This window comes from Fundulus heteroclitus, chromosome 21 (assembly GCF_011125445.2).
Source record: "Fundulus heteroclitus isolate FHET01 chromosome 21, MU-UCD_Fhet_4.1, whole genome shotgun sequence".
Taxonomy (NCBI): Eukaryota; Metazoa; Chordata; class Actinopteri; order Cyprinodontiformes; family Fundulidae; genus Fundulus; species Fundulus heteroclitus.
Genome location: NC_046381.1, coordinates 40,714,611 through 40,725,734, shown reverse-complemented (window position 1 = coordinate 40,725,734; position 11,124 = coordinate 40,714,611). Strand labels below are relative to the sequence as shown.

Sequence of the window (11,124 nt, the reverse complement as noted above, 5' to 3'; positions counted from 1 at the left end):
CCTATTCCTGAGTTACTTATTAAATAAAAGGAAACTGTGATTGGATCAAGATTAGCACTTTTTTAGAACAAAGCGAAGATAAAGTATCACACCCCCCCCGGCTCGTCTGCAGCCAGCAGCCCTGCTTCCCCCAGCTCTGTTCCTGCTCTCCACATCTTAACTTTGCTAATCAGACTACAGAATAAACCAGACCTGATAGTCCCCACAACAGAAAATACGCAGACACTGACCTTGATGGATGAGGGAGAGTGGAGCCTGGTAGCAGGGCGCCGTATCTGCCACTGCCTTGGTCTCCTCCGCTCCCTCCCTTCTGCAGCTGCTCAGAGAGGGTCAAAGGTCATCTTAGAACCTAAGATGTAATTCCATCAACTTGAGAGACATCCCTGAAAAATGTCAGATAACCAGAACCACAACAGTCCGAAACATGGAGCTGCAGGGAGATGTTTCCCTCCTCAGCGGTTTCTGCTGCTGTTATTGGATTATAACCTTGTTCCCTGTTTAAACGTGTTTGATGGTCCGTGTGTGTTTTGGGTTTTTATATCAGGCTTTGCTTTGTTGTTCTTGCGTTCTAAGGTTCTAGTTAAATAAAGTTTGATTGGCTTAAACGGGAAACAGATGTATAGTTCCTGTGTACAGTGATGGGATTTCCTTTTTAGCTTATTTTTGGTTTATTTTAGACCTTCGCAAGAACAAATAATCAGATAGAAACACAATGAAGCAGGATCAGCAAAATAATAACATGAATTAATAATGACATCTTCTATGCCCAGTATTTACCCCCTCTCTTGTCTGAAAAGGAATGAACAAAAGTAAAACACACATTTTTATGGTTTAATATAACTCTCTCTCTCTCTCTCTCTCTCTCTCTCTCTCTCTCTCTATATATATATATATATATATATATAATATAATATATATATTATATATAGGTGTATATATATTATATATTATATACTATATAATATATATCTATATATATATATCTAGATATATATCTCTATTGCTCTATATATATCTATCTATAATCTATCTATTATATATATATTCTCTATCTTATATATATAGTGCTATATATATATATATATTATATATCCCCTCATATATATATATATATATATATATATAGCTATATATTATCTGTGTGTGTGTATCTCTATATATCTCATGTGTATATATATCTCCTATATATCTATATTATATATATATATCTCATATATATATATATATCTATATACCTTTGTATGCAACCCGAGTGGAGCTACTGACATATAAATAAATAAAAAAGGTAAATAACCTGGCTATGCATATTTAAATTATTCCCCAGCCAAACTCTACATATGGAGACAAAACGTTCTTCTTGTAGTACATGCTGGTAATACCTTAAAATTTAAATTACTCCTCACATTATATCCTCCTTCTCGAACCTTGAACATGTTCTGTACATTGCTTTGTTATAGATTGTCTGTCACTATATTTCATCTCACATCTTAACTTGGTGTCTCTATGCGTTGTGTCTCAGACACCGATGTGTCCTGTGTCTTCATGGAGAGCTGCCTTTTGCCGTGCAGCTTCCAGAGCGGCAGTGAGGTCCACATCCACTGGATCCAGCTGACAGACGGACCGATTCGGGTCCACTCTTTTCACAGCGATCAGAACGAGCCGCGTCTCCAGGACCGGCGATTCAGAGGCAGGTCGTCTCTGTTCAGGGATCAGATCTCCGGAGGAAACGCCTCGCTGCTGCTGACAGGCGTGACGGTTGAGGATGAGGGAAGATACGAGTGTTTCACAAACAGTTCTGGTGCAATCAGTCACTCGTTCATCAGCGTGACCGTGGACGGTATGAGAAGCACACACTGCTGCAGAAATCCCCAAAAGTTCTCAGCACATTGAAAACGTGCCACTTTCCTCCCTTTTCACAGCTCCAGTCCGTAAATTAAAGATCGAACAGGTGGAAAACACAATCAGCTGCAGCTCAGAGGGGATCTACCCCAACCCTGAGCACAGCTGGTCCTTTAAAGCCTCGGCTAAGACCGGCGTCCAGAGCTCCATCACAGTCAGCCGGACTGAAGAGCATCTTTACAAACAACATCAACAGCTCCCTGACGGTTTCAGAAGCTGTTTCCTACCTGGTCTACAGCTGCAGCTTCAGCACCAGGAGAAGCAAGAGGAAGGTCACCTTGTTCAGACCAAGTAAGATTGTCTATCAGATAAATGCTGCACAACCGTTGCAGGTTAGAATCACCTTAAAGAGCAACTAGTGATGGCTTTATCTTGCAGACCTGATGAGATGCTTTTTATATACATTCCTGCATTGCCTGCTTTAGTTTCCGTCAGCGTGCCGAAAGCTGAGGCAACGATCAACTGCTCAGACTGGAACCTCACTGTGACCAGCCTCGTCTGGAGGTTCAACCACAGCTGGGTGCTCCTGAGCAAATACAGGACCGACGCCAACCACAGCGTGGCGGAGGACTGGAGGAAACACGTGAAGGGCGTGTCAGAGTCAGCAGCCTCACGCTGAGGGATCTATCCTCCAACCAGGAGGGTCTCTACCCTGTGAGCTCAGTAACACCGAGGAGGTGGTGATGAGTAGCATCCTGCTGACCATAGAGAAAAATCAAGGTAACTCTGAGTTATTGTGGGGTTTTTTTCAGGATAGAACCGCTATGTTTAAATAAGTAACCTGATCAAATTAATAAAATAAAAAAACAGAACAGCTGATCCTCTCTGATCCACACAAGGTTAAAACCGTTGAAACGGTCACAATTAGGTTGATTAGGTTCTTGACTCTTATGTTCATTTTGTATTATATTCTGTTAGCGTTTGTCTCCCTGTCTGCCTTCATTAATTAGGTACCTCTTTAGGTAACTTTACATCAGAGATGACAAAAATCACATGTGGGGTTCCCCAAGGGTCCATCCTGGGTCCCCTCCTCTTCAACATCTACATGCTCCCTCTAGCTCAGATAATAAAAATAACATCAGCTACCATAACTATGCAGACGACACACAGCTCTACATCACCATGTCACCAGGTGACGTTGAACCAGTTCAAGCTCTGAGGAAATAGAAGAAATTAATGCATGGATGTGCCAAAACTTTCTCCAACTGATTAAAACAAAACTGAAGTAATAATATTTGGACCAATAGAGGAGAGATCAAAAGTTAGCACACAGCTTCAGCTGCTTCAGCTAAAACCACTGATCAGGCACGAAATCTTAGACTTAGACTTAGACAACTTTATTTGTCATCCTGCATGCACAGAGTGCGTACAGAACGAAATTTCATTTGCATATAGCTTGGAAAATCACGCTAAAATGCAGTAAATCTCAATAAATTACAGTGTCCATTTTGTGTCTTCAGCAGTTCAGAGTCCAACTTAACTTAAACCTGGGTGTAGTGATGGACTCAGACCTGAACCTCCAAAAGCATCTAAAGATAATTACAAGGTCGGCTTTCTATCACCTGAAGAAAATTTCTAGGGTTAAAGGACCGATGTCTCAGAAGGATCTGGAAAACTAATCCATGTTTATCTTTAGTAGAACTGATCACTGCAACAGTGTTTTCACAGGTCTGCCTAAAAAGTGGATCAGACAGCTGCAGCTGATCCAGAACGCTGGAGTCCAACTGTTTTTAAATAATTACTTTAAGTTTCCATTTTCCCATGTTTCATTTTGTTTAAATTTTTCTACATTTAATACCAACTTACTTTTATTCTATTTTTATTTTCCTATGCTTTTAATCATGTAAAGCACTTTGCATTGTCTTTGTACTGAAATGTACTATACAAATAATTTTACCTTGCCTTAATTATTATTCTACCTCTCCAGTTCTCAGTTTTCATTGTTTTCAGCTGTTTCCACCTGTTCACCTAGTCTCTCTTCCTCTGTCTTTATACTTTCTGGTTGTCACTGTTTTTGCTGGATTGTCTGTTGTACTAGCCCATTCCATCCATGCCCCTAGTTTCCCGCCTCTTCCTCCACTGTTACTTATCTTTTCATTATCATTAAATCCTTTGACTCACCATGAGGCTCCAGAGTTCCTGTTTGCGTTTTGGTCCGGCAGTAACTTCTCAGAACATGAGATATACAGGCTCAAATATAAACAACATGTGGCCACGCTAGTATTTGGTGACCACAGCACATTGCACCTCAACCACGCTTCAACAAACTTCTGGTAGAATAGAATAGAACAGAACAGAACAACAGAACAGATAGAATAGAATAGAATAGAATAGAATAGAATAGAATAGAATAGAATAGAATAGATAAATACTTTGTCTGGGTTTGTGGTTTGAGAGCTGGACAAAAGGGCAGACAGGATTTTGAGAGCGGCATGATGAATTAAAGGATTTAATTACAACAAAATGAATAAACTTAACACGTGCCAGGAGGGGAACAGATCATCAGGTATGGATGGAGAAAGCAAGTGATAACATGGGGAAGAAAACCATTTAAGTAACAGAAAAGGGTCCAGCAAGGAAGAATTACAAACAGAGAGCTTATAACCTGAGGGATGTGTGGAGAATAACATAAGGAGCCGATGTTTTAATCAGGAGACAAAATGGAGCAGCTGGGGCAGAAAGTAAGCAGCGAGGGAGACTAATTAGCTCTAACAAGCTTGATTAAGACAAAAGGAACACTTAATCAGCAAAAAAAAACAAATGCTAACCTAAGGGAATAAACTGGAATACAGAGGGAACTGAACCAGGAATAAACTTAGAACTAAACACAAAATTATGATAAACCAAAATTATGATAAACCATAAACCTTATAAAAGCATCATGTCAATTTCACAAACATGATGAGAGTATGTAAACTTCTGACCAGAAAAGTGCACATCAGAAATAATTCAATAAAAATGTTCTTCTTTAACAAACCTGCTTCCATTTCAGGGGATCAATGGATTCCTCCTCCTGCTGCTGTGGCCGTTATGGTTGGAATAATTTTGTTGGGAGGCACAGCTGCCTTTTTGTTCATTGGCGTTTCATGAAACAATAAGGTAATAAATTATTTTTTTCCTCTCATCATGCTGTGATGTAAGATATACACTATGCAATAAAGAGCAAAGAAAATCAAAATGCAAAGCTAACTTTAAGCTAACTTTGCCCCACATATAACAATGTGAGTAATGTGGAAATGATCGAATAAAAGAGTTTAAGTTCATGATCTGTTCCTTGTCTTCCTGTTGATTTTTGGTAGATTAAGTAGCTCCATCTGAATTTCTGTGAGAATTTATTTTTCTGGAAACTCCAAGCGATACAGAAGTCAATATAAGTTTACAGTTATTAAGTTAAAAAATAACATCACATATATCTTTATTCTCACCCACAGGACCATTTACCAAGGACTTCAGCCGAGATGTCCTGACCTTCCTCCTCCCTCCTATATTTTAGATCTGTAAATATATATATATATATAAATATGTTTGGTGTGTGTGTTGTTTGTATATCTTGAGCATGTAACAAAATAATTTCCCTCTGGGATTATTAAAGTATTTCTGATTCTGACTCTCCTCCGTCCTCCATCTCATCTAAAGAGTCAGGTCCACCCTCATGGCTGCACCTCTTAACATCACATCTGCAGAGCATCTCTAGGTAACCCAACCGGAGACATAGATCTCACTGGGATTTTCTGATGCAACAGTTTAAAGGAGTGAAAGCTTCATAAATATGTTTGTGAAAGACTGATGGAAAGGTGGAGCAGAACAGCCGTCTGTCCACTACTAAATTAAATGTTTTTAGAATATAGGTTTCCTGGGATTCTGCAATTGAAACATTATCGGGTTTCAGAACAAACTGTTGGAAAAAACAAAGACAACATGAGCTATCCATGATCTTTGCTATAATGATGACATTCTCATAGATGTGTACAAACTCTAAAAAAGCTTTTAAAAACATTAAACTTAAATCAACGCCTAACTTTTAGAAGAAAGTTTTCTTTAAAGCTTAAAAATGAGCTCACCTTGGAAACAAATATGAAGGATAACTAATGAAGTGGACCAGAAGAGTTCTAAAGGTATTCATCAGGCTGAGAGACTGAATATGTCCACCTTTAAAGGAACTAAAACAGAATCAGTGTCATGATCCTTGGAGTGTTTTTCGGTTTTTAATCTTATGTTCCAGGATCATGTCGTCTTTAATTACTCTCCCTCAGCCTGAGCCAGCATGACTTAGTAAATCCCACTCACCTGTGTTTTACTTCCCTGTTGTATTTAAGTTCTAGGTTTTGGTTCCTTCCTTCCCACAGTGGTCTGTTTTCCATCTTCTTTCTGAGTTACCAGATTCTGTGAGACTGGTTCCTCCCACTATGCGCCTACCGATGTCCCGCTGCCGCTTTGGTCCGTCACCACAAACCATGACAATAAGACTTCATGTGAAAATTAATTATTTTAGATGTGTCCAAGCAAAGGTTCTCTGTTCAGTAAAGGAGACGGCGAGTTATTTATAAAGCACTTTTCAGTATCAAGATGATTTAAAGAAATCCCACGGGAAAATACATTAGAGAAAAAACACATAACAGTAAAGATGAATTTCTAGTCAGTTCCACAACTATAGAGGAAAATTACACTAGACTGAAGAAAATGCAAATGCTCCGGCTTTCTACCAGCATTTAAAAGCACCGAGTTTGCATGAACCTCTGAAGCTCCTGGAAGTATGAATGAGTTTAAACTGATCTGTGGTTAAAATGTAGTTTTGTCTGCGTGTTTTAGTGGTATTTAATTATTGAGATGCATAAGAGTCCTTGTTGAATGTGTAATTGTGTGTGCATTTGAACGCACATATATAAGCACCCAAAGCTTCACACAAACAGGGTTACACAGTTAATAAATGTTACATTAGCACAGATATACCAAGTTGATTTTCTGCCAAGACTTTAAATGGTTTTAAATCTGATCTCAAGGCTTGTTTCCAGAGTTTAAAGTTGTAATGCAAGTTTTTCCCTTGAGAGTCTCTGCAAATAACTAAAATCGTCAGTTTGTCCTGATTTAACACAAGATATTTTCTGCCATCCATGATTTAACGTCTAAAAACTACAGTAAAAAGCTGCATCAGCTTGTTTGGACTCTGAAGGTCAGACTGAGTTTGGGTTCCTGTCCCTTGGGTTTGAATCCGTTCCCAGATGATGCTTCAGCTTCTTCCCACCTGCTGCTCGCTGATGTTCGCTCTCTTAGAAAAAACGCCGCCAAGACCGCATCGTCTTACCCGACCAGACCCAGAGACCGGACGTGACCCCCGTCATTAAGGTCATCAGGTACTTGATCATGAAGACTGTGAAGCTGGGCGAGGCGGGAGGAGGGTGTCCGGCTGGGCAGGGCACGGCGAAGTGTCCGCAGGTCTGGGCGCGCCAGGCTGGCGTCCCACTGCGGCCGGAACGCCTGCTCATATACCAGGCAGGCGATGGTCGACCGCCTGGGAGACCGTGTAGAGCAAGCTGAAGGCAGCCGATCCGCACCATCAGCCTGTCCAGCTTCTCCGTCTTGGTGCCGTTGTGCTTCATGATGGATCGGACGTGGAACAGCGAGACAAAGCCGGTCAGCAGGAAGGCGGTGCCGATGAGGAGGTAAACGAGGAGCGGTGCCAGGACGAAGCCTCGCAGGCCGTCCACGCCGTAGACGCCTACAGAACAAACACCGCTGAGCGGATCGCCCTCCACCTGCCGGACGGCCAGCACCATGATGGTCTTCAGCGCCGGAACCACCCAGGCGGCCAGGTGGAAGTACTGAGAGTTGGCTTCGATGGCCTCGTGGCCCCACTTCATCGCTGCAGACAGGAACCAGCTGAGGGACAGGACGAGCCACCACATGCAGCTGGACACGCTGAAGAAGTAGAGGACCATGAAGAGACCAGTGCAGACGTCCTTCTCTGTGCCCTGGACCACCATCCTGTAGCCTCCCTCCTTGAACCTGTCCACACACGCCGCCTTGTCCTGCAAGCAGGAAGCCGGCGCCGTACGCCAGGCCCACCATGAAGTAGCAGCCAGACAGGAAGATGACGGGCCTCTCTGGGTAGAGGAACCTCCTCCGGTCCAGTAAATACGTCAGAATGGTGAAGAGCGTGCTGACGCAGCACAAGATGGACCAGGTTCCGACCCAGAGCCGGCTGAACTGTAACTCCTCCTCGCTGAAGTACATGAGTCCGCCGGGCTTGGAGGGCTCACAGGGGGCGCCGCAGTCCTTGTCCCCCAGGAAGGTGTAGCTCAGGTAGGAGGGCACCTGAAGCTGCGGGGGACAGGAGAAGGGACGTTCGCTCCGCATGAAGGGAGGCAGCGTGGTCGGGATCAGCTCAGAGGCGGGACCTTCGCGTCGCTCGTGTTCTGACCCACGCAGATCTCTCCGGCTCCGTGAACCGGGAAGTTCTGGCAGCGCAGCCTGGCCGGCCACTGGAAGCCGAACTTGTTCATGAGCTCCTCGCAGCCCTGCCGCGCCTGCTCACACAGGGACCGGCAGGGCGGGATGGGCCGGTCCAGCACCGTACACACCGGCGCGTACATGGTGCACAGGAAGAACTGCAGCTCTGCGGAGCACTGGACCTGGACCAGAGGGTAAAACTGGTGGACCTCCAGGCCGGCGTCCTCCTGGCTGGTGTGACCCAGCAGGTTGGGCATGATGGTCTGGTTGTAGGCGATGTCCGTGCAGAGCGGGATGGAGATGGGCTGGCAGACGCTGGGCCGCGGGACAGAATTCCCCCCGTCGTACTGAGCCGTTCCGGAGAGGATGAGGAGCACCAGAGCGAAGGCGGTCCTCCAGAACCAGCAGCAGGTTCTCATCACAGACGAGTTAGAAGGAGAGGCGTTCAGGGAGCTGCAGCTCTTCTTCCACTGAGCGAGGAGCACCTTCTTCCTGTGATGCTCCTCCAGAGAAAGGTGGGCTGCAGTCTGTCCTGGTCGGAGGCCAGGAACTGGGATCATTTCAGCTTCCAGGGAGACGCTGACATACAGCAGAGGAGCAGCCAGAGACACAGCTGACTGTCATTCTTCCTGATTCATTCCCAGTTTATCCTGAAAGACAGAATCAGGATCAAAGGTCCATATATCAGCTGCTTCAACATGGGAGGAGCGGGTAGACAGGGTCTCCTGGATCCTCATCCAATCCGAAAGTTTTTGCAAGTCTGTCTCTTCTCTGATTGGTCCATGTGGAGTGCAGAGGTGAGAAATTGCTGATTGAAAATCTCTGAGAGCTGCAGAATTTTCCTGCTGATGAATGATTCTCTCCTCTCTACAACCTCAGAGCTTCTCCACTGAACGTCTGTCTTCAGGTGCATCACAGGCCGATTATTCTAGTAGGTGTGTCACTGCAAAAAGACGTTTGATGCAGTAAAAATATAAAATTACATCTTAACAGAGCACAAAAAATGTGGAAATTCTGATTGATGGAAAAAAAACTGAAACTTATATTTTTTTATTAAAAATGGTAAATATGTTTTAAACTTAAAAAACAAATACAATTTAGTTTGCTTTTATCTTAAAAATATTAATTAACATTAATCTGAAGGAAAACAGTAAAAAGTAAAACTAAAACCCTTCTCGGAATGCTGAAATAATATGCTGAAATAAAATCAGCAAAATATTTTCATTAAAACTGAACTCCTCTTTGGTTCAGTTTTTAATGGCCTTATTATTAAAACCCAAATTCATATATATTTTTTTATCTTTCTGTGTAGTTTTATATTTGTGTTTTTTATAAATATGTTTTTTATTTCAATTCAGTTAGTTAATTAATCATGAAGCGTATCTGTGCAAACACTAAACTGACAAAAAACATATCCATGGAAATAATAAACAAGAGATTTTTGATTGATTATTGATTAATTTACATCCACCTGTTTTCTGTTTTCCATCTGCTTTGTTGCTGCTGATTTGTGAAGTGAACCGAATGTTTGGATCCTTCACTTTTACACACCAGCACCATCTTATCTTAATCTTTGCTTATTTTAACATTGAAATTTATGTGATTAATTTGGGTTTTATACAAGCTCGATTCCTGATGGATGTTCATGAACTTTAGAGCTAAAGTTTGTAAAATATACAAAAACAACTGCGGAGAAAAAACTGTTGTTTAAAATAAAATTAGCATCTCAAAGTCCTCAACTCTAAAAACTAATCAAACACTGAAAATCGGAGCCTTCAGAGCTTTTTCATTTATTAATTACTCCATCCTTTGAATGCATTTTCTCCCCAGAAACATAGAAAAACACAAACAGATTTAAATATGCACCAAACTTGTTGGGTCTCTTTCATCTCAGCGATCAATCAAACATCGTCAGTAGATTCGATTTCCTGTCAGTCATGAGGATCTAAGAGCGGCGCTGTCAGATTCACAATGACATATTTATTATGCATGAACTGTTCAAAACAAAAGAACAAAAACAAACTTCTGAAAGTTTTGTTTTTGAGCGCAGACATGATAATTTGACTCCTTTGATAAATAAAAACCACAAAGAAATTAGAGAAAACTGATTAATTATAAAATCAGTTGTTATAAACAAAAAGCATCAAACAAAAGGTTTAATATGTTAGATGGTGATGTTTCTACGCAAGAGAGCTGAGACATCGCAACAGCTAATAAAAATAAATAAAGATATGAGACAAGCCCAACATCACTGCCTGAAGGATTAAACTTCCAGAGTTGGAAAAGTTAAATTACTTTCAGGAAACTCATAGGATTTACTGAAAACAAAGAATTACAGAAATCCAAACTTAGAAATAAGAAATGCACAAAAGACTTATTTGCATTTTTTTATTTTTGTAACATAGTTATTTTGTCCTTAACTGATTGGGCCTTTGGGGTCTATGGGTAAATATAGGTATCATCATTATCACAGAAATGTCTCTGTAACAAAGTGGGAGCATAGATAAAGTAAAGACATGTGGTCCGAGCACTGAGCCCTGTGGTACTCCAAAACAGACTGTAGCTAGTTTGGAAATTTTATCATTGTCCTGAATGAACTGTAATCTGTAGGCTGGTTGTGTTTTAAACTAAGAGTTTCATTTTCAGATAAATCAAGAATCGGACAAACTTTCTGTCAAGAATTCTGACATGTTTCATTTTGGTGGAGTTGGACACAGCCGGAGGCAGAACAAATAACGGCCTCATGGTTTGGCTTATTTAGTTCAAGAAAGGACAAAA

The 11,124-nt window shown here is 41.7% G+C and overlaps 1 pseudogene; it reads right to left on the bottom strand.

Moving 5' to 3' along the window:
* Positions 1-7,166: 7,166 nt before the first annotated feature.
* Positions 7,167-8,912, bottom strand: LOC118556747 (annotated as a pseudogene).
* Positions 8,913-11,124: the final 2,212 nt, after the last annotated feature.